The following is a 24,486-nucleotide window of genomic DNA, read 5'->3' as shown; positions in this document are numbered from 1 at the left end:
GACCATCCCTAAGAAAAAGAAATCCAAAAAGGCAAAATGGCTGTTTGAGGAGGCCTTAAAAACAGCTATAAAAAGAAGAGAAGTGAAAGGCAAAGGAGGTAAGGAAAGATACACCCATTTGATGCAGAGTTCCAAAGAATAGGAAGGAGAGATCAGAAAGTCTTCCTCAGTGATCAATGCGAAGAAATAGCGGAAAACAAGAGACTATGAAAGAGAGGAATCGGGTGGAGAGGGAGTTGGGAGGGAGGATTGGGATGGGGAATACATGTAACTGCATGGCTGATCCATGTCAGTGTATGACAAAACCCACTGAAATGTTGTGAAGTAATTAGCCTCCAACTAATAAAAATAAATAAAAAAAAAAAAGAAAGAGTAGAGATAGCTCCAACAAAATTAGAGACACTAAGGGAACTTCTCATACCAAGAGAGGCACAATAAAAGACAGAAATCGTATAGACCTAACAGACATAGAAGATATTAAGACGAGGTGGCAAGAATACACAGAAGAATTATGGAAAAAAAGATCTTCACATCCCCAGATAATCACCATGGTGTGATCACTCACCTAGAGTCAGACATTCTGGAATTCGAAGTCAAATGGACCTTATGGAAGCATCGGCATGAACAAAGAAAGTGGAGGTGATGGAATTCCAGTTGAGCTATTTCAAATCCTAAAAGATGATGCTGTGAAAGTGCTGCACTCAGTATGCAAGCAAATTTGGAAAACTCAGCAGTGGCCACAGAACTGGAAAAGGTCACTTTTCATTCCAATCCCAAAGAAAGGCAATGGCAAAGAATGCTCAAACTACCACACTATTGCACTCATCTCACACGTTACCGACGTAATGCTCAAAATTCTCCAAACAGGTCAAAAGTAAATGAATCGTGAACTTCCAGATGTTCAAGTTGTATTTAGAAAAAGTAGAGGAACCAGAGACCAAATTGCCAGCATCCCTGGCATCATTGGAAAAGCAAGAGAGGTCCAGAAAAACATCTCCCTCTGCCTAATTGACTACCCCAAAGCCATTGACTGTGTGGATCACAACAGACTGTGTAAAATTCTTCAAGAGATGGGAATACCAGACCACCTGACCTTCCTCATAAGAAATCTGTATGCAGGTCGAGAAGCAACAGTTAGACCTGGACATGGAACAACAGGCTGGTTCCAAATTGGGAAAGGAGTAAGTCAAGGCTGTATATTATCATTCTCTTTATTTAACTGATATGCAGAGTCCATCAGGAGAAATGCTGATGGATGCTTGGATGAAGCCCAAGCTGGAATCAAGAGTGCCAGGAGAAATATCAATAACCTCAGATATGCAGATGACACCACACTTATGGCAGAAAGCAAAGAGGAACTGAAGAGCATCTTGATGATGGTAAAAGAGAGAGAAAAAACTGGCTTGAAACTGAACATTTGAAAAAACAAAGATCATGGCATATGGTCCCATCACACCATGGCATATACACACGGAAACAGTGGAAACAGTGAGAAACATTATTATTTTGGACTCCAAAATCACTGCAGATTGTGACTGCTTCCAGCAAATTAAAAGAAGCTTGCTCCTAGGTAGAAAAGTTATGACCAACATAGACAGCATATTAAAAAGCAGAGACATTACTTTGCCAACAAAGGTCCATCTATGGAGTCAAAGCTATGGTTTTTCCAGTAGACATGCATGGATGTGAGAGTTGGACTCTAAAGAAAGCCGGGTGCCAAAGAATTGATGCTTTAGAACTGTGGTATTGGAGAAGGCTCTTGACAGTCCTTTGGACAGCAAAGAGATCAAACTAGTCCATCCTAAAGGAAATCAGTCCTGCACATTCACTGGAAGGACTGATGCTGAACCAGAAACTCCAATAGTTTGGCCACCTGATGAGAAGAACTGACATATCTGAAAAGCCCTTGAGGCTGGGAAAGACTGATGGTGGGAGGAGAAGGGCATGACAGAGGAAGAGACGCTGGATAGCATCACCGACTCAATGGACATGAGTTTGAGTAATCTCTGGGAGTTGGTGAAGGACTGGGAGTTCTGGTGTGCTGTAGTCCATGGGTTCGCAAAGAGCTGGACACAACTGAGTAACTGAAGTGAACAGAACCCTAATTTGTTAGGAAATGATTGTCACAGACAATATGAGGAGGGCTGAAATACACGTGCAGGTACAAAATGAACAATGAAAGCAACAAATTTGCACCCTCCAAACACTCTGATAGGCAGAACAGACAGTAGACATGTGAAACAGCAGATACAAACAAACCTCTGTCATTCCTGAAGATGTGTTCATTAAGTAAAGTCTATGGAAGGGGTCTGTTTTGAAGATGCAAGTTCGATGAAACAGCTGCCTCTAGACATGCCTATCTTAAGAAAATTCCTACCTTGCCCCTGTCTAGATTCCACTTCAAAAAATGGATCAACTTCACCCTCCATATCTAGACACTTGGAAACTGTAACAAAATGGAAGGAACACAAAGGCAGCCGTGGTGTACCCACTCCCCAGCTGTGATCCGAGCTCACCTGTCCTTCAGTCCAGCTGCCTTTCTCACCAACGGGGATGGGACGGCTACTGGCAGGGACACAGAGCTGTGTCTGCTCAAGTCAGGGTCACCCGAATGACCCGCCTGAAAGGCTGAAGTCTGAGCCACAGACCACACAGCGAGTGTATGTTGTGAACGTCCGGAGTCTAGGACAACACATTTCCCACCAGGACGGTGGAACCTTGGACTTCACTCATAGGCTGCCCTATTCTCCCCTCCCATTCATTTGGGAAGACTCAACTGCCTTCCCAGCCTTCAGTCCAGAAAGTTGTTTCAGTCTCTGAGAGCCAGGCTGACCTTGGGAACCTCTGCTCAGGGACAAGGTCCGGATGACCCGATGCACCCCTACAGGCTGGGTTACGGCTCTGCTGCACATCGGGAAGCAGATGAGCACTGGCCAGGTCAGGAGGGCAAGAGGCTGGTCCAGACAATGCCCTGGTGCCCAGCAAGTCTTCTTGAATTTCAGTTTCCCCATCTCTAAAAGTCAATGTATACTATCTATGGTGAAACAGATCACCAGCCCAGGTGGGATGCATGAGACAAGTGCTCCGGCCTGGTGCACTGGGAAGACCCAGAGGAATCGGGTGGAGAGGGAGATGGGAGGGGGATCGGGATGGGGAATAAGTGTAAATCTATGGCTGATTCATATCAATGTATGACAAAACCCACTGAAATGTTGTGAAGTAATTAGCCTCCAACTAATAAAAAAATTAAAAAAAAAAAAAAAAGTCAATGACCAGATTCCCCAACACCACTTGTTGAAGAAACTGTCTTTTTTTCCCCTCCATTGTGTGTTCCTTTTATATTTAATTCTGTATTTTAAGGAAAGATGGGATCCTAGCTGTTACCATGGCCCACCTTCACTGAAAACCTAGCTATAACCCATAGGAATGTCACTTTTTCAACTTTTTAAATATATTTTCAGGGAGTGAAATTCATTACAAAATTTATTATTTTTACATACACCTTTTGGAGGCTGTTTGTGGTGTCTGCATTATGAACATATTTCCTCACTGCTATAAAACTTCTGACAGATGATGCTTGACACATGTAATTGTTATGTAGGGAACAGAAAAGTGTATACCTGACAACGGGGGAAAGTAGTGAATGTGATCAGTCAAAGTAGCTGTCATAGAAATGAATTTACCCTAGATTTACTTGGGCCTGGAGTGCTAGGCTAAAATGTAACACTCAGTTGTTGCTATATTGGTCCCATGAAATCCTTTTACTGTTTCATTGCAAATTAGGTCAAGTATTAAGAAAAGTATCACCAAAAAATACATACTATGTAAGTCAGAGAAAGGCAACTATTGTATGCTAATGCATGGGTATGGAAACTACAAAGATTACTAGGCTAAAGATTAAAGGTTACTGATGAACCTATTTGTAAGGCAGCTATGGAGACGCAGACATAGAGAACAGACCACAGACTTGTGGACACAGTCCAGGAACAGAGGGTGGGACCAACTGAGGAAACAGCATGGAGACATTTGTATTACTTTATGTAACCAGAGCAGGTGAGAATTTGCTCTGTGACACAGGGAGTTCAACCCAGTGCTCTGCGAGAACCTAGAGGCGTGGGATGGGCAGGGAGAGGGAGGGGGTTTCAGCAGCAAGGGACATATGTGCACCCGTGGCTGAGTCACCCTGATGTATGTCAGAAAACAACACAAGACTGTAAAATAATTGTTTTCCCATTAAAAAACTGGAAAGAAACACTATGCAGTAAACACAAAATTAAAGGCTATTGAGAAAGACAGACCAGCTTGATTTTCTATCATAGAAAAACATTTGTGGTGTTAATAGCATTTTCACTGCTATGACTACATCTGAAGAAGCTTTAAATAAATCCTTTAGACTAACCTTCATATAACAACATTATAGGCGACAAAAATTGACCTTTTTTTCTTTGAAGAGAGTAAAAAGTGAAATATTTGTTATGGTTATATTCTTTAATATCCATAAAAAAGATCAACTTCACTTTAAATACTTTTTGCTTTATCAAATAAGGTATAAAATATTGAATTATACATACGTAAACACTATTACTTTTAGAATCAGTCATCTCTTCATACTGACAGCATGTTTTCAATGCTTCCACATTGATAAATATATGTCTGAAAAATCATGAACTCTGAAAAAATAACACATAAAAAGCACAATTGAGGCAGTGTGCCATCCTAATGAGGGAAGGTGATCCTGTCACCCCTAGTGATTAGTGAGGCTGAGCATGTAAAACTTACACATTTGTGTGTCTTTGGAGAAACGTCATAATGTTGAGAGTCCAGAAACATATCCAAGCATCCATGGTCATCTCATCTGTGACAAGGAAGGGGAAAACATACAAATGGGAACAAGAAAGCCTCTTCAGTAAATGTCCATGGAAAACCAGACAGCTACATCCAAAGAATTCTATTGGTTTTTATCTCATACCACGTCAATATCAGTGAAACACATCAACCCAAAGACTGACGTTATGAGATTTCTAGAAATAAGCATAGGTCGTAGGCTCCTTAACATCACAGTCTGCTTCACATTTGGTGGGCAGAAGCAGAAATGGGAGTCTTCAAGTGAGGGAAACAGGAAAACAAACTACACCAATGGCTTTCCATCCAACTGAACAGCTTTGCAATGGACAAGCTAAGCAGTCACAAATCACAAAAAGATGGTAAACTGAACATGAGAGACCACTTGCAAGTGGTGTATCTGATAAGGGGCTCACATGTAAAATAGAAAAAGCAAAAACAGCACTCAGGTCCCGAGATAACACACCCTTGTCCTTCCACCAAACCAACTCCAAGCTAAACCTTTCTCTCTCTCTAACCTGGACCTAAAACCTAACGCTAAGCTAAAAATACACATGAGCATTCAAAGCCATCCATCCATCCACAGGAGAGACAGAGAGAAAGAAACAGGAAGACATAGACTGAATTCTGAAAGGAAAAGAAAGAGACACATCTAGAGAGAGACACTGAACAAAAGAGAGGAAATGACTAGATTGTACAGACTTTTCATAAATCTGTCTCGAAGATAGAGGCATGGACAATGCCCATCCACCAAAGATGGCCGAAATGACCCAAGGTAATAAGAGTAAAAGACAAGAATGCAGGGGGCCATTACAAGCTCCCACAGAAGCTAAGCTGGGACAATTGAACCAGAATCTTGATGGAAAAAGAGGACCACAAAGTTGGCTAGTCTTTTATATAAGAGAGAAGGTGACCTTCGAGACTTCCATTCAGTCTTCCAATTGGGGGGGGTGGGGTCTTGAAAAGGCAGGAAGGGGAGTGTCTTTTCCTAGGTCCCAGAGCCCATCCAGGCCTGCTTCTGACCCATTCTGTGCTAGGTCAGCCATTTGTTGAATCCTTCCTTTGGGAATTCTCAGTGCACAAACTCCATGTGATACCAGCCCCAGGTGGAAAGGCATGGGGGTCTCGGAGACCAACAGATCTGGGCAGGAGATGGGAGAATGACCCCCGCTCGGCAGATGGAAATGCTGGGGAAACCCTGAGGGGCACATGCTTGTCCAGGGCCACGTCACTTATGAGAAGGAGGAGCCTGGTCTGAAAGCAGCTGTGTCCTCAGAGCTCAGGCCCTGGCGGAACCCAGGCCTCCCCCAAGGCTGAGGGCTGGGCAGTGTGCGTGTCACTGTGCCTGCACGGGGCCTAAGGGTGTGGTTGCACACTCAGAAACACCCAGGTTCCCTTGGGGAGCTCTGTGTGAGGGACCTCAGCAACGAACCCAAGAAATGATGTCACTTCCTGGCAACAGAACTCAACAGAACCCAGAACCCAGGGACCCAGGCACCACTGCGAGAGGAGACCCCAGCCAGATCACTTGCTGCCAAGATGTTCTGCTGTTTGCCCCTGCCCAGAGGCCGGGGCCTCGGGAGGGCTCACAGGCAGAGTGTGTGGGATCGCTGGCGACGCTGGCTCAGGGACCCCCGAGGAGGCCTCTGGCCCTTTGCCCGAAGGAACAGGAACGTAACCCGGGAGCCCCAGGCCGGGCCCGGCCACCTCTCCCATCCCACCCGGGCAACCCCGAGTCCTTTCCCTGGGAATGGGGACGGGGGGTTCTCGGGGTGTGTCTGCCTCAAGCAAGCCCAGAAGGATGTGCGGTCAGAAGCCTGTGCACCGGTGGCGTCCCCACCCCAGGGGAGAGCAGGCTGGGCGGGAGAGGGAGAGCCCATGCAGCGCTGACTGCCCAGATTGACCTGACGCCCTAAGAGGTGTCTCCTTCCTCCCGGGCGGGTATCTGAGCAGACACACACCTCCGCTGGGACCAGAAATTCAAGTGGGCAGAAGCAGCAGCCATGCTGGCCAGGACCAGCAAAGAAAACACCAAGCAGGCCTGGCTGACGCTTACTGTCATTGCAGAGCTTCCCACCGGATGTGGCCGACGAGGGGGACACGCCGTCCACCTCCTCCTCGAGGGAGGGGTCGCAGCCCCACCCGCCTGTCCGTGAGGCCCAATGCAGGGTCCAGGTGAGAGTGCCCATGCAGGGGTCAGCCCAAGGGGGAGTGAAGAGCAAGAGGGGAAGGCCTCCCCAGAAACCACCCAGGACACACCGCGGGGCCCAGTCTCGGGCTGCTTCACGGCTCAGCACACCTGGATCCGACCCAGAGCCCCGAGCACCCCTCCCTCTGAGGCAGCACGAGGACCTGGAGCCCAGCGCGGCAGAGCACAGAGGTGAGGAGCCCGGGGCTGGGAATCTGAGTGTGTGGGGAGGGGCGCTGAGCTTCACAGGGAGGAGTCCCCCAGAGCTGGGGCTGGGCCTGGAGCAACGGCTGACCTCCCACCATCTTGCAGACTGCAGTCAGAGAAGGTATCCTATGCTGGGTATTCTACTGGAAGTCCTGGGAAGCTTTAGAGCCCAGTTAGGCCCGTGACAAGGGAGACCTCTGGGTAATCTCTTCTTCTCTCCCAGCTCTAGCTCTGACCTTCCAACTCAACCAGGCTCCATTTCCAACACCTGTCCCTACCGAGGTGTTCGCTCCACGTGTAGGACCCAGGGATGCACTGAGGGGACTTCAAGACCTGATGCATCCTGCCTCAAAGACATTGGGCCAGCTGGTTCCTGGCCACCACACTGGGCAGATTGGACCTCTGTGCCTGCAGGACCCCCAGCCCCAGGCACCGATGTCCCACCCCCTCAGCCCAAACGTCCACCTCCACCTCCACCTGCACCTGCCCCTGCTCGGGCTTTGGCAGGAGAACCCGAGTCAGGGCATGAGTTACCACCTCTGCAGGGATAGCCTGCCCTGGCTCCTGCTCAACACCCAGACGCCCATGATGACTGACCAACCGCTGCATGGAGAACGGGCCCCTCTTCTGGACAGAGACCCAGAGCCCGTTCTGGAAACACCAGGTCCAGGGGAGCCGTGGGCTCTGCAGCCGCTATCCCTGTCTGCCCCCCATGGATGCCATCAACTCCTTCCCCACCCAGGGGAGACTGACTTCCGTTCCCTTGAGGGTCTGTTCATTTGGATTTTCTCTACCTATTTTGTGCTCTTTTACTTGTTCTATGGTGTTCTGTACTTTTCTTGGTTCAGTTTGAAAGAATAAAATTATTCATTTATTTAATAATAACAATGTCATAGTAACAATTATTGTTGTTTAATAATTGTTATTATTGTTAACAATTATTGTTGTTCAATAGTAACAATTATTAAAAAGGGTTGGAATCTGGGAACACTGAGGACCTACAAAGGGCTGTGTAACCATGGCCACCTTGTAGTTTCAGACCCTTTGAATATTTCCGCCTCACCTCCCAGCAAACCCTGTATTCACGGCAAGCACTCCCTGTTCTTCCATCTCCCTGCCCACGAACAAACTTGAAACCTTTTCTCTTCATTTCTCCGTATATTCTGGGTGTCCCCATCAATGACTATCAGTGAAACAATGAGGTCCTTTTGTTCTGACTCCCCACATTTTGCAAGGCTACGTTTGAGAATTCTTGTTTTTCTTTCATTTGAAGTACTTTTGAGTATCGAAAGGATGGTGTAGGTACTTTCAAGATATCATGGGCCAGATGAAGCCCTTTAGGCAAATGCCATCATATTCCCCAGGCAGTCATTGCTGTTGTTAAGAATGACATCTCAGCCAGAACGCGAATGCTGAACTTTTCCTGTGGCACAAACAAAGTCACATAATCAGCCAAGAAAGAGAGCTGGATAAACAAACAACCCCAACAACTAGGAAGCCATTCCTCAGGAGACAAGGCTAGAGAATGACCTAACATCCTGGTGACCCAAAAACCCTCTAGAAAATTCATGTTCTGGAAAGAAGAGAACACATGGGAAGAACGAAGGAGAGGCAATGCACATGGCCAGTCTAGCTTAGAGATGGCCTGACCGCTCCGATGGAGACGCACCACTGGAAACCCTTTGCAGACAGCAGTGATGGTCATCACCATGGTAACTGTTCCGTCTGGTGACAACCTGCCCTGGGCACCAGCCGAGGGAGCAGACCTGCTTCTCGTCCTCTGGCCCCACACCACCCCCTCGTGAAGGCGGCTCAGGTGCCATCCTGCCCCGCCTGCCTGTCTGACCCATCCATGGGCTCTCACCACCTCCAGGGCAGGCCTCCACTTTCTCCTCTCTCTGCACCGTGAACCTGCACACAGTGGGCCTTCAGAACCTCAGGAGACTCGAGCCATTCCCACTATAGCCAGAACCCTCCCCAGGCATTCAAACGCCTGTGGAGTCACTTTGGCCCAAGCACGGGTTCCAGAACCCTGGAGGCTATGACACCCTCTCCACTGTGAAGAGTCAGGTCCCTTTGTACAGAGCTTCTGAGCTGTCAGATCTGAGCTGTTGTTTCATTGTCAGCTCTGTCCGTCCGGTGGCAGCCAGGCGGGCCACGCTGCAGACAAAGGAGCTCACAAGCTGAGTTTCAAGGGAGCTATGGCAAGGACAGCGAGGGATACACACTGAGTGAGGGGCCCCACAACATGTGGAAAAGGCCTGTGGTGTGCAAGTGGGGACTAGGGCCCCCAAGGTCCACAGAAAGAGAGGCACTCGGGAGCAAAGGCCGTTGGCTTCTCCTCTAGCAGCTCCACATGGCAGCCCGTGAACAGGAGTCAGCAAAGGTGGTCACGAGAGAGTGACTCTGTCACTTCCTCAGAAATCGAGAGAAAGGTGTCAGTGTCAGTGGGAATCTGGAGGGTGTGGTGGGGTGGATGAAGCCAGGTGCCCTTCCTCCCTTCAGCGCAAACTGCTTTTGGAAATCTCAAAGCTACCACATGGCAGTTACCGAGTCAGGCCCCAACAGTGTCCAGTATGGGCTGATGCCTTAGCCCCTGACACACGGACAACCCACACCAGTGGCTTCCCTGCGTTCAAACGGCAGGATCCAGGGCTTCTGTCTGGGTGCACACCTCCTTGCTGGAGCCACGTCACCCCCTTCTCTGAGCAGCAGTCTCATGCTCTAGAATGAGGACATGGACTGCTCCCTTAGCAGGTTTCTATCTCAATCCTGTGAAGACTACTTCGGGTTATCCTAGAATTAATATCTGACCCGAAGAGATAGCACCTCATCCAGATTCAACTGGAGTCTCCCAGCGGCATCTGGCATTTCTTCCTGAAGCCAGCCAAAACCCACACAGTTGCATTTCCATGTCTCCACTTAGCCAGCTGAATAGAAAACCCAGCGAGGTTCAAACAAGCTGACAGACAAGCAGAAGAGGACTCACGAGCAGACGGTTTCCCCTCAGGTCTCAGGAGGAGCTGCGGGTCCACACCGGGAACGGGCGCTCTCAACCCCTGGGCTCAGCAGCGCCCTCATCCTCAGGCTGGCGGCTCTGCCCTGACGGGAGCTGGAAGGCCACCAACCGCCCCAGGCCGACCTCACTCCCCTTCCACTGCTGGAGCCTGACGACAGCCAGCCGCACCCCTTCCGGCAGAACCAGAGCCCCTCTGCCCCTTGATGCCAGGGTCAAGCCTGGCCCTGGGTCCTGATTGCTCACTGCCCTAGTCCTGAGCCAATCACGGTGGCCAGGGAGGACGGAACACACCCACTGGCCAGGTCCGGGTCATGTCACCTTCCCTAGGGCACGTGGGAGCTGCTCGCCGTGTGTCAGGGCTGGACACAGTGCGATGCCCCAAGAGCAGGACTAGGAGTCCAGTCACTGTGTCCGTGTGCTCAGAGTCCTGGGACGTGCTTCCACGCATCCTCTCGACGCACCACTTTGTCCTCTGCAGACAAAATGGTCATGACACACCTCTGCCCTTCCCAAGCCCTGTTTCACATTCAAGGGAGCAAGGACTCCTGTTTCAGGATGGGTTTGGAGATCCTCTGCTAGCCTATTAGAATAAATTATTCAGTCAAAAACCACCCGCAAGCACCATCACATGCTGCTCCGACCTTGGAGGTCTATTCGTTGTTGTTTGGAGTCGAGGGCGTGGCCCAGGGCGAGTGAATTTTCTGCAAGGAAGCACCTGAGACACTGAATCACAGAATCACTTTGCTGTATGCCTGAATCTAAAATTCATTACAAATCAACAATGTTTAAATTAAAAAAAAAGGATTCACTCATCAAAAATTGTTCTAAAATGTGTCAAGTTTTTCTTTGAAGTGTTGGTTCTTGGTATGTGTCTAATCTTTGGTGGTTTCTGTGAGGTAGGGACCTGACGTCCTTTCCCAATGGATATCAACTAGTCCCAGTGGGCCTCCTTTCTCCCTTTACATGTTTAGAAAGACTTCTCCAAATCCAAAGTATCAAAGGCTTCAGGTCTTTGGTCATTTGGGAAGCACCCAAGAGGCAGGTGTCCTTTTCCGAGTCTTCTCCTCGCATTTGGCCACTGCCAGTTTCTGGTATACACAAGTGCCCCAGAAAGTTCTGTGTAGTGAACCGTGCATGTTTCTGTGAGGACAGAGGATGTGAGCACGGAGGAGGGGCTGAGTCCATAGCGACCACTGACCATGCTGAGCAACTCCACCATCAAGTCTGGCTGAGACTTCCAAAGGCAAGTTCTGTGTTTCTTCCTTTGGTGTCTGGCTGCACACAGGAAGGTTGGTGGATTGGGACTTTGGTCTCTGGGATCAGCAGTGGAGTTGAATCTAACCAGCAGATTAGACTCACAGCCTGATTGTCCATTCTGTTTCCACCATGTGGGCTCTCCTGAGCTGGAGTGGAGATATTTCTGATACATTTCTGCTAAAGGCCTGAAAAGCAGTCAATCCTTCTGCTTCCCACCCCCTGCCTTGTCTGTACTTCTGTCATTTTTTTAAAATAGAGTTCATTATTAATCTTGTTAGTCCTTGTGTCATTCTGACAGTCAGGCACCTGAGGCTTAATAGACCTAAAGCTCCCGAGAGCTCTTGGCCTGGTGGACACATGGAGAACTCAGGGAGCAGCACCACATCACACTGGAGCCTGGACCAGAGAGAAGGTCCTTGCCAGGAAGAGGCCGGCCCTGCGGTGGGGGTTCTGAGTTATCTCTTCTGATCTTTTATCCCCTGGTTCTTCGTTCAGGCACCACTCTGAGATCTGGAAAGGAGGTGGCCTCCCTCCCTGACCCACAGCTAGTATCATTTTTGTCGTTGTCCTCGTCCAGCCCCATCTGACTCCCCAGCTCCATACTTGACCTTTGCCCACAGGATGAGGAGAGCACAGTTCCAGAGAATTTTACACAAGGAGAGGCTGCTGGCGACCCTCCAACCCCCTGGTCTCCATAACCATTTCCTTTTAGTTTCACAACCCTGGGAGGAGGTTGGTGTTGTGTCCATCTTGTAGTTGAAATGGTTGAGCATCAGATCATTGTGTGATTTGCCCAGGGTCACTCAACAGGTTAGCAAGTCAGCGGGGATATGAACCCAAAATTCCTACCTCAGAGTCCATGGCTCTCTAGGTCTTTCAGCTCCTGGGTTACAATTATTTCAAGGTATTTTATTCTTTTTGATGCATTTATAAATGGGACTGTTTCTTCATCTCTCTCTCGGATGGTTCATATCCTGTTATCTGGATGATTTATTAGTTCTAACAGTTGTTTTCCTGTGGAGTTGTTAGGGTTTCATATCATCAGTTCAGTTCAGTCTCTCAGTTGTGTCTGACTCTTTGTGACCCCATGAATTGTAGCATGCCAGGCCTCCCTGTCCATCACCAACTCCCGGAGTCCACCCAAACTCATGTCCATCAAGTCAATGATGTCATCCAAACATCTCATGCTCTGTCGTCCCCCTCTCCTCCTGCCCTCAATCTTTCCCATCACCTGTGTCTTTTCCAATGAGTCAGCTCTTCACATCAGGTAGACAAAATATTGGACTTTCAGCTTCAACATCAGTCCTTCCAATGAACACCCAGAACCGTTCTCCTTCAGGATGGATTGGTTGGATCTCGCCGCAGTCCAAGGGACTCTCGAGAGCCTTCTCCAACACCACTGTTCATAAGCATCAATACTTTGGCGCTCAACTTTCTTTATAGTCCAACTTTTACATCCATACATGACCACTGGAAAAACCATAGCCTTGACCTGATGGAACTTTGTTGACAAAGTAATGTCTCTGCTTTTTAATATGCTCTCTAGGTTAGTCATAACTTTCCTTCCAAAGAGTAAGCGTCTTCTAATTTCATGGCTCCAGTCACCATCTGCGGTGATTTTGGAGCCCAGAAAAATAAAGTCAGCCACTGTTTCCCCTCTTTCCCCACTATCTGCCATGAAGTGATGGGACCAGATGCCATCATCTTAGTTTTCTGGATGTTGAGCTTTAAGCCAACTTTTCCACTCTCCTCTTTCACTTTCATCAAGAGGCTCTTTAGTTTTTCTTCACTTTCTGCCATAAGGGTGGTGTCGTCTGCATACCTGAGGTTATTGATATTTCTCCCAGCAATCTAGATTCCAGCTTGTGCTTCCTCCAGCTCAGCGTTTCTCATGATGTTCTCTGCATAAAAGTTAAAGAAGCAGGGTGACAAGATACAGCCTTGACATACTCCTTTTCCTATTTGGAACCGGTCTATTGTTCCATGGCCATTTCTAACTCTTGCCTTCTGACCTGCATACAGGTTTCTCAAGAGGCAGTTCAGGTGATTTGGTATTCCCATCATTTTCAGAATTGTCCACAGTTTATTGTGATGCACACAGTCAAAGGCTCTGGCACAGTCAATAAAGCAGAAATAGATGTTTTTCTGGAGCTCTCTTGCTCTTTCAATGATCCATCGGATGTTGGCAGTTTGATCTCTGGTTCCTCTGCCTTTTCTAAAACCAGCTTGACATATCATGTCATAATGTAATAGTGACAGTTTTCCTCCTTCTGGTCTAATGGGGATGCCTTTTATTTCCTTTTTGTTCCCTAATTGCTCTGGGTAGCACTTACAATACTACGGTGAATAAAATTGGCAAGAGCAAACATCCTTGAACTATTCCTCATCTTTAGGGAAAACTTTCAGCTTTTTATCACTGAGTCTGATGTAAGCAGTGGTCTTATATAGCCTTTAGGATGTTCCATGTATAAACACTTTATTGAAAGTTGGATTGATATATAGATATTACACTTGATCAAGAGCTTTTTCTGCAACAGTTGAGGTACTCATATGACTTTTATTCTTTATTTTGCTCATATGCTGTATGACATTGATTGATTTGCAGATCATGTCATCCTTGCTTCCCTAGAAATGATTCCATTTGATTATAGTGTATGATTCTTTTAATGTATTCTTGAATTTGGCTTGCTAATATTCTTTTGAGGATTTTTGCATCCATTTACACCATAGTTGGGCTTCTCCGATGGTTCAGATGTTAGAGAATCTGCCTCCTTTTGGGAGACCCAGGTTTGATCCCTGGGTCAAGAAGGTTCCCTGGAGGAGAGAACAGCCACCCTCTCCAGTATTCTTGCCCAAAGAATTCTTTGGACAGAGGAGCCTGGCAGGATACAGTCCGTGGGTCACAAAGAATCGGACACGACTAAGACTAACACAAACGGGTCCCTCTTGACATTTTTACATTGAAAATGTTATTTCAGTGAACAAGTATAGTCAAAGGAAAAATGTCAAAAGGAAACAAGTCCTTAGAAGCAAATGACCATAAGGCATAACAAATGAAAAAAATATTCCAAGTAATGACTTTTCAGAAGACTTCAGATCTTTAGAGGAATTCTTTTTAAACTGAATTTAAAGTGAAAACTCTATGTTTAAATATAAGCCTATTTTGGTATTATATTTCTATGATGAGATTTAAATTTTTCAAATTTACATAAGATATTAAGGAATAGTGTATAGCTATTAAAATCATATTTTCAAAACCTTTAAGGAATGAATAAGCACTAATATATAGTGGAAAGGTAGTTAGGAATAGAGGATGATCCCATAGAGTTCAGATGATAGTACAGACCAACTGAGTAAGAGTTTTCACATTCATGTATTTTTAGTTGAGGAATCACTGCTTTACAATGTTTAGTTGCTTTCCCTCATACAACAACATGAATCAGTTGCAAGTATATATTCCCTCTTTGGTGAGCCTCCCTCCCACCTCCCACCATCCCATCCTTCTAGGTCATCACAGAGCACTGTGTTGGGCTCCCTATATCCATAGCAACTTCCCACTACCTAGTTATTTTACATAGATAGTGGCTATTTTTTCATGCTATTCTCTCAGTTTGTCCCACCCTCTCCTACCCCAGATGGGCAGACAAGTCTTTCCTCTGCATCTGTGTATCTAGTTCTGCCTTCCAAAAAAGTTTACCAGTACCATTTTTCAGGATTCCATTTGTATGCATTAAGATATGATATTTGTTTATCTCTTTCAGACTTATTTCAGTCTGTATCAAAGGCTCTAGATTCATCCACTTCAGTTAAATTGTATTTAATCTTTTTAAGGGCTCAGTCAAATTCCATTGTGTATATGTTCCACAACTTCTTCATCCATGCATCTGTCGATGGACATCTTGGTTGCCTCCATGTCCTGGCTTTGTAAACAGTGCTGCAGTGAGCTTTGGAGTATATATGTCTTTTTTTCAATTATGTTTATCTCAGGGTATATATTCAGCAGGGGATTGTCTGGTCCTAAGATAGTTTTAGTCCTGTTTTGAAAGAAACCTCCATAGTGTTCTCCATAGTGGCTGTATCCATTTGTATTCCCTCCAACAATGCAAGAGGCTTCTCTTTCTCCCATTTCCTGTCCAGCATTTATTGTTTGTAGAATTTTTGATGATGGCCATTCTGCCTGGTGTGACATGATAGCTCATGTCGTTTTGATTTGCATTTCTTTAATAATGAACAGTGTGGATCAGGAGAAGGAAATGGCAACCCACTCCAGCATTCTTGCCTGGGGAATCCCAGGGACACAGGAGCTTGGTGGCCTGCTATCTACGGGGTTGCACAGAGTCGGACACGAGTGCAATGACTTAGCAGTAGCAGCAGTGTTGATCATCTTCTCATATGCTTGTGGGCCCTCGTGATGTCTTCTTTGAAGAAATGTCTGTTTAAGTCTTCTGCTTATTTCTTATTTGGTTGTTTGTTTTTCGGATATTGAACTGTATGCCCTCCCTAGAAACTTTGTCGATTAATCATTTTTCAGTTGCTTCGTTTGCGATTATTTTCCCCCATACTGTGGGTTGTTTTTTCATCTTGTTTATAGTTTTTCTTGCTGCTTAAATACTTTGAAGTTTAGCTAAATGCCATTATTTTTTTGTTTGTTTGTTTGTATTTCTATTACTCTAGGAGGTGGGTCAAAGAGGATCTTGCTTTGCTATATGTCAAAGAGTGTTCTGCCTATGTTTTCCTCTAATGTTTTAACGTTTCTGAACTTACATTCAGGTCTTTAATCAATTTTGCATCTATTTTTGTGTATAGGGCTAAGAAGTGTTCTAATTTCATTCTTGTGCATGTAGCTGTCCAGTTTCCCCAGCACCACTTATTGAAGAGGCTCTCTTTTCTGTCTTTTATCCATTGTATATTCTTGCCTCCTTTGTGAAAGAAAAAGGTGCCTATAGATGCATGAGTTTGTCTCTCAGCTTTGTATCTTGTTCCATTGGCTTATCTTTCTGTTCTGTGCCAGTAACATACTGTCTTGATGACTCTAGCTCTGTAGTATAGTCTGAGGTCAGAAAAGTTGAAACCTCTGGTTCTACTTTTCTTTCTCAAGATTGCTTTGGCCATTAGGGGTCTTGATTTTTCCCATACAAATTGTAAAATTATATGTTCTAGTTCTTTGAAAAATGTCATTGGTCATTTGACAGGGATGAATGGAATCTGCAGATTGCTTTGGGTATGACAGTCATTTTCACAATATTGTTTCTTCCAGTTCAAGAAGATCATATACCTTTCTGTTTGTGTCATCTTTGATATCTTTCTTCATACAGCATTTCTGTCTGCATACACATGTTTTGCGTCTTAATTTAGGTTTATTCCTAGATATTTTATTCTTTTTTCAGTTGAGAATGGTATTCTTTTCTTTACTTCTCTTTCTGATTTTTCATTGGTGTTGTATAGGAATGCAAGGGATTTCTGTGTATGAATTATGTGTCCTGTGCTTCACTAGATTCATTGATTAGCTCTTGTAATTCTGTGGTTCTATCTTTAGGGTTTTTCACGTTTAGAAACAGGTCATCTGCAAACAATGAGAGGTTTACTTCTTGTTTTATCTGGATTGTTTTTATTTCTTTCTCTTGTCTGGTTGCTCTCGCTATGAGTAAGAAAACTATATTATATAATAATGGTGAGAGTGGGCACCCTTGTCTGGCTGCTGATCTTAGAGGAAATACTGCCAGGTTTTTACCATCAAGAATAATGTTTTCTGTGAGATTGTCATATATGACTTTTATTATGTTGAGGTAGGCTCTTTCTATGCCCATTTTCTGGAGAGTTGTTTTTTTTCTTTAATCATAAATTGGTGTTGAATTTTGTCAAAAAGATGTTTCTGCATCTTTTGAGTTTATCATGTGATTTTTATGTTTCAATGTGTTAATATAATGTATCATATTTCTTGATTTGCAAATAGGGAAAAATCTTCACACCTGTGGGATAAATTCCACTTGAACTTGGTGTATGATCCTTCCAAGGTAGCATTCTGTGTTTTTCTTATCTTCTGGTTTTTTTGTTCAAGATTTTTGCATCTATGGTCATCAGGGTTACCATTTTGTTATTTTCTTTTCTGTGTGGTATTTCTTCTGATGGCTTTGGTATCATGGTGATGGTAGCCTCACAGAATGATTTTGGGAGTGTCCCCCAGCCTGCAGTTTTTGAAAGACTTTGATCAGGATGGGTATTAACTGACATGAAAAATGCAGCTGATGCATCAATAGATTAGATGATTCAGAAGGACACATCAGTAAGCTGAAATACAGAGTAATGGAAATCACCCAATTTCAGCACCAAAAAGGAAAATTAAGACAAAAGTTTGAGGGAAGGTTAATGCATTTGGTGGATAATATCAAGCATACTAACATTCCCATTATAGGGATTCAAGGAGGCGAGAGAGAGAGAAAGATAAAAACTCACACGAAGAAACAATGGCTGGAAATTTCCCTATCTTGGTGAAGGAAACACACACAAGTCCAAGAAGCACAGACAGTCCAATACAGGGTCAGCCAAAAGAGAGACATGCCAAGACACATAGTAAGAAAAATTAAACAAAAAGAGAAAATATTCAAAGCAGAAAGGGAAAAGCAAAAAATAACAAGGGAATCCCCATAAGGGTAACAGGTGATCTTTCAGAAGAAATGCTGCAAGCCAGGAGGGTGTGGCATGACATACTTCAAGTTATGAAAGGGAAAAACTTACCAGCATGATTATTGTGGCCAGCTAAGATCTCACTCAGATTCAAAGAAGAACTCAGTAGTTTTACAAATAAGCAAACGTTCAGAAATTCAGCACCACCAAAGGTGCTTTACAACAAATGTTAAAGCACATTCTCTAGGCAGGAAATAGAAGGGAATGAATAGACTTGGGGGGAAAAAAAACAGAACCATAAAGTAAATAATAATAGTTTCATACATATCAATAATTAATTTAATATAAGTTGAATGCTCCAACTGAAACACAGAGTGGTTGAACGGAAGCAAAAACAAGATCCATATAACTGCTGTCGTTTATACATCCACGCGACACGTAGGGACACACACAGGCTAAAAGTGAGGGCCTGGAACAAGATATTCCATGCAAATCGAAATAAAAAAAGCTGCAGTAGCAATTCTCGCATCAAATAAAAGACTTTTAAATACAGATTATTGCAAGAACCAAGGAAGGACACTAGATAATGATAAAGAGATAAATCGAGGAAGAACATATTACAATTATAAATAAACATGCATCCAACATAGGACCACCTAAATACATAAGAAAAATACAGCTAACCATTAAAGGGGAACCCGACAGTAAAAAAAATAATAATAATACTAGGGGATTTTAACACCCCACTTATACCAATGTACAGATCATCCATACAGAGAATTAATATAGAAACAGTCCTTAAATCACACATTAGACTAGATGGACCTTATTGCTATCTTTAGCATATTCCATCCCCAAACAGCAGAATACAGTTGTTTTTTGTCAAGTGCACATGAAATACTCTCCGGAATGGAGCACATTTTAGGTCACAAATCAAACCTCGGTTAATTTAAGAAAACTGAAATCATAGCAAACATCTTATCCGATAACAATGCTAAGTGATTAGGGACCATTTAAAGGAAAAAAAAAAATTGTATAAAACACAAACACATGGAGAAATCAAACAGGTCACTGAAGAAATCAAAGAGGAAATTAAAAAATACCTAAAACCAAATGGCAATGAAAAAATGACAACCCCAAACCTATGTGATGCAATTAAAGCAATGCGAAGAAGTAATTTTATAGCAATACAAGAAGCCTACCACAAGACATGAAAACAACATCAAATAAAAAACCTAATCTTACACCTAAATAACCTAGAAAAGGAAGAAAAAGAGTCATAAAACCGCCAAAGTCAGCAGAAGGAAACAAATGATAAAGAACACAGCAGAAACAAGTGAAAAAGAAATGAAGGAAACACTAGCAAAGATCAATCAACAGTAAGCTAAGTCTTGGAGAAGATGAACAAAATTGATAAATCGTTAGCCAGGCTCATCAAGACAAATAGGGGGAAGACTCAAATCAATTTAAGATAAAAAAGGAGACATTACTACAGACAACACAAAAAGAGAAAGGATCGATCGTAAGAGACAATTAGAAACAACTATCTGCCAATAAATGGCAACCTGGAACAAATGGACAAATTCTTAGAAAAGTACAATCTTCTAAGACTGAACCAGGAAGAAATAGAAAATATGAATAAATCAATCACCAATCACAAACTCTAACTATGAACACAACAATCACAAGCACTACTAACTGTGATCAAAAGTCTCCAACAAACAAAAGCCCAGGACTTCACAGGTGAAAGCTCTCAAATGACGGAGATGTGACAATCCCTATCCTGATCGCCTCCAGAAACGTGGAGGGGGGGACATCCCCAGCTCATTCTGTGAGGCAACCATCACCATGAACCGAAATGAAACCGAAATACCACATAGAAAAGAAAATTACAGGCTAACATCACTGATGAACATAAACACAAAAATCCTGAGGAAAATGCTAGAAGAAAAAAGAAAAACACACACTAAAAGGATGGTGCATCAAGTTCAAGTGGGGTTTATCCCAGGGATGCAAAGATTCTTCACTATATGCAAATCAGTCAATGTGATACACGATATTAACAAATTGAAAGATAGAAACCATATGATAATCTCGATAGATGCAGAAGAAGATGTTGACAAAATTTAACACCAGTTTATGATTTTAAAACGCCCTGTAAATGAGCATAGAAGATACCTACCTCAACATAATAGAGGTCATACAGGAAAATCTCTCAGCAAACATTATTCTCAATGGTGTCAAAATTTAAACATTTCCTCTAAGATCAGGATCAAGACTATGGTGCCCACTCTCATTCCTATTATTCAATATAGTTTTGTAAGTCACAGACACAGCAATCAGAGAAGAAACAGAAAAAGAATGCCTACCTGAAAAGAAGAAGTACGCCTCTCACTGCTTGCAGATGAGCTGTTTGTTCACACATAACCCTAAAGACAGAACCAGAAAATTAAGTGCTAATCAGTGAATTTACGAAAGCACAAGATACAATATTAATACACAGAAATCCTTTGCATTCCTATAACACAACAAGAAAATCAGAAAGAGAAAATAAAGAAACAGTGCCATTTCCCACTGCAACGAGAAGAAAAACATAGCTAGGAATAAACCTGCCTCAACGGACAAAACACGTGTATGCAGAAAGACAGGCTCTATGATGAAAGATGTCAACGAGGAAACACACAGATAGAAAGACATGCCATGTTCTTGAATTGGAAGAAATCAGTGTTGTGAAAATGACTATACTACCCAAAGCAATCTGCAGATTCAACTCACCCCTATCAAACAATCAATGACATCTTTTTAAAGAACTAGGAGTAATAACTTTACAATTTATAGGGGAAAAAATAAGACCCAGAATGGCCATAGCAATCTTGGAAAGAAATGTGGAACTGGAGGAATCAACCTTTCTGACTTCAGACTATACTACCTATCAAGCTAGAGTCATCAAGACACTAAGGTACAGGCACAAAAACAGCAACATAGAGCAATGGACCAAGATACAAAGCGAGGGATAAACCCACACTCCTATAGGCACCTTTTCTTAGACAGGGGAGCAAGCATGTACAATGGAGAAAGGACAGAAAAGAGAGCCTCTTCAATAACTGGGGCTGGAAAATGGGGCAAATGCATGTAAAAGAATGAAATTAGAACACTTCTTAACACTATACACAAAAATAAATTCAATATGGATTAAAGACCAAATATAAGGACAGAAACTATGAAATTCTTACAGGAAATCATAGGCAGAACACTCTTTGACATTTATCACAGCAAGATCTTCATTGACCCACCTCCTAGAGTGACTGAAATATGAGCAAAAATTAAAAAATGGAATCCAGAGAAACTTCAAATATTTAAACAGCAAAGAAAACTATAAACAAAATGAAAACACAGCCCTCAGCATGGGAGAAAATGATTGTAAATGAAGCAACTGACAAAGGATTATCTGCAAAGGACACAAGTAGATCATAGAGCCGGATATTAATCAGAAAAAGACAACCAATTAAAAATGAGCAGAGACTTGAACACATTCCTCCAAAGAAGACATGAGGAAGGCCACCAAATACATGAGAACATGCTCCACATCGTTCATTATTAAGGAAATGCAAATCAAAACTCCATGAGGTATCACCTCTCACCAGTCAGAATGGCCATCATCAACAACTCTAAAAATAATAAATACTGGACAGGACATGGAAGAAAGGGAACCCTCTTGCACTGTTGGTAGACATGTAAATGGATACAGCCACTATGGAGAAGAGAATGTAGCTTTCTTAAAACACTAGGTATAAAGCTCACATATGACCCAACAATCCCCTATTGGGCATATACCGTGAGAAAACAATAACTCTAAAGAGACACATGTTTCATCCATCTCATTAGAACTGATTCAAATGAATTCTTTTTAATGGCTGAGTAATATTCCATGGTGCATATGTACCAGAGCTTCCTTATCCATTCATCTGCTGATGGGCATCTAGGTTGCTTCCATGTCCTGGCTATTATAAACAGTGCTTCAATGAACACTGGGATGCACGTGTCTCTTTCAGGTCTGGTTTCCTCAGTGTGTATGCCCAGAAGTGGGACTGCTGGGTCATATGGCAGTTCTAGTTCCAGTTTTTTAAGAAATCTCCACACTGTTCTGCATAGCGGCTGTACTAGTTTGCATTCCCACCGACAGTGTAAGAGGGTTCCCTTTTCTCCACACCCTCTCCAGCATTTATTGCTTGTAGACTTTTGGATAGCAGCCATCCTGACTGGAGTGTAATGCTACCTCATTGTGGTTTTGATTTGCATTTCCCTGATAATGAGTGATGTTGAGCATCTTTTCATGTGTTTGTTAGCCATCTGTATGTCTTCTTTGGAGAAATGTCTGTTTAGTTCTTTGGCTCATTTTTTGATTGGGTCATTTATTTTTCTGGAATTGAGCTTCAGGAGTTGCTTGTATCTTTTTGAGATTAATCTTTTGTCTGTTTCTTCATTTGCTATTATTTTCTCCCAATCTGACGGCTATCTTTTCACCTTACTTATAGTTTCCTTTGTAGTGCAAAAGCTTTTAAGTTTCATTAGGTCCCATTTGTTGAGATGGATGAAACTGGAGCCCATTATACAGAGTGAAGTAAGCCAGAAAGATAAAGAACATTACAGCATACTAACACATATATATGGAATTTAGAAAGATGGTAACGATAACCCTATATGCAAAACAGAAAAAGAGACACAGAAGTACAGAACAGACTTTTGAACTCTGTGGGAGAAGGTGAGGGTGGGATGTTGCGAAATAACAGCATGTATATTATCTATGGTGAAACAGATCACCAGCCCAGGTGGGATGCATGAGACAAGTGCTCAGGCCTGGTGCACTGGGAAGACCCAGAGGAATCGGGTGGAGAGGGAGGTGGGAGGGGGGATCGGGATGGGGAATGCATGTAACTCTATGACTCATTCATATCAATGTGTGACAAAACCCACTGAAATGTTGTGAAGTAATTAGCCTCCAACTAATAAGAAAAAAATAAAAAAAATAAAGAGACACATGTATCCCAATGTCCACTGAAGCACTATTTAAAATAGCCATGGCATGGAAGCAACCTAATATCCATCAGTAGAATAGTTGATAAAGAAGTTGTAGAACATATACACAATGGAATTTTACTCTGCCATGAAAAGGAAAAAGATACGAGTCAGTTTAATTGAGGTGGATGAAGGTAGAACCTGTGATACAGAGCGAAGGAAGGCAGAAAGAGAAAAACAAATGTAGTATATTAATGCATACACATGGGATCTTGAAAAAATGGTACTGGTGAACATTTGAAGCGCAGATATAGGTACACAGATGTAGAGGAAGGGCTTGTGAACTCAGCTGGAGAAGGAGAGGGTGGGAGGAATTGAGAGAGTATCAGTGGTTTCATGGTAGCCACTACCATGTGTAAAACAACTAACTAGTGGGAACTTGCTACATAACATAGGGAGCCCAGCATGGTGCTCTGCCAGGACCTAGAGGGTAGGATGGCAGGAAGTGGGAGGGAGGCTCACCAAAGAATGGATAATATACTTATGACTGATTCATGTTGATGTATGAGGAAAAACAACCATAATTGCAAAGCTTTTCTTCAACTAAAAATAAATAAATACAAACCAAAAACTATCATTCAACACATCTGTACTGTCATCTGAAGCTATATGTGATCATCGTCCATTCCTAGCTACTTTTCCACTATATATTCGTGCTTATAAATATCATTAAAGGTTTGAAAATATGATTTTAATTGCTACACAGTATAGCTTAATATCTTATACATAAATTATAAAAATTTCAGTCTCATCATAGAATCATAATTCCAAAAATGTTTATATTTTATTTTATTTTAATTTCTCTTTCAAAAAAGGTTTACATTTTAAACTAAAGCTTGCGTTTTCAATTCAGTTTAATGAGAATTCCTCTGAAGATCTAAAATTCTTATGAAAAGTAAATTATTTGGACTCCTTGATTTCATGTGTTATGCCTTATTGTCATTTACTTCTATGGACTCTTTGACTTTTGCCATTTTTGCCTTTCACTTCACTGTTTCACTGAGATAAAATCTTAAATTTAGACATTAAGAATGACAAGAAGAACCTGAGTTAAGTGTGAGTCACTCAGTCATGTCCAGTTATTTATGACCCATGGACTGAAGCCCACCAGGTCCTCTGTCCATAGAATTTTCCAGGCAAGAATCCTGGGCTGGGTAGCCATTCCATTCTCGAGGGGATCCTCCTGACCCAGGGGTCAAATCCAGGTCTCCCGCATTGCAGGCAGATTCTTTACCACATGAACCACCAGAGAACCCTGACCGGGGTGTACATG

At 43.3% G+C, this 24,486-nt stretch overlaps 1 long non-coding RNA gene across 1 annotated transcript in view; it reads right to left on the bottom strand.

Moving 5' to 3' along the window:
* Positions 1-20,555, bottom strand: part of LOC122685441 — a 51,648-nt gene extending 31,093 nt beyond the window's left edge. The window contains exons 1-2 of the long non-coding RNA XR_006338391.1: positions 20,507-20,555; positions 4,780-4,855 (exon numbers count right to left, since the gene is read on the bottom strand). This is a non-coding gene — a long non-coding RNA (uncharacterized LOC122685441). The remainder of the gene's footprint in view (positions 1-4,779; positions 4,856-20,506) is intronic.
* Between the last annotated feature and the right edge of the window lie 3,931 nt (positions 20,556-24,486).

Source organism: Cervus elaphus, chromosome 28 (genome assembly GCF_910594005.1).
Source record: "Cervus elaphus chromosome 28, mCerEla1.1, whole genome shotgun sequence".
NCBI classification, from domain to species: domain Eukaryota; kingdom Metazoa; phylum Chordata; class Mammalia; order Artiodactyla; family Cervidae; genus Cervus; species Cervus elaphus.
Note: the sequence above shows the minus strand (reverse complement) of the source record. Positions and strands in the feature narration are given on the sequence as shown.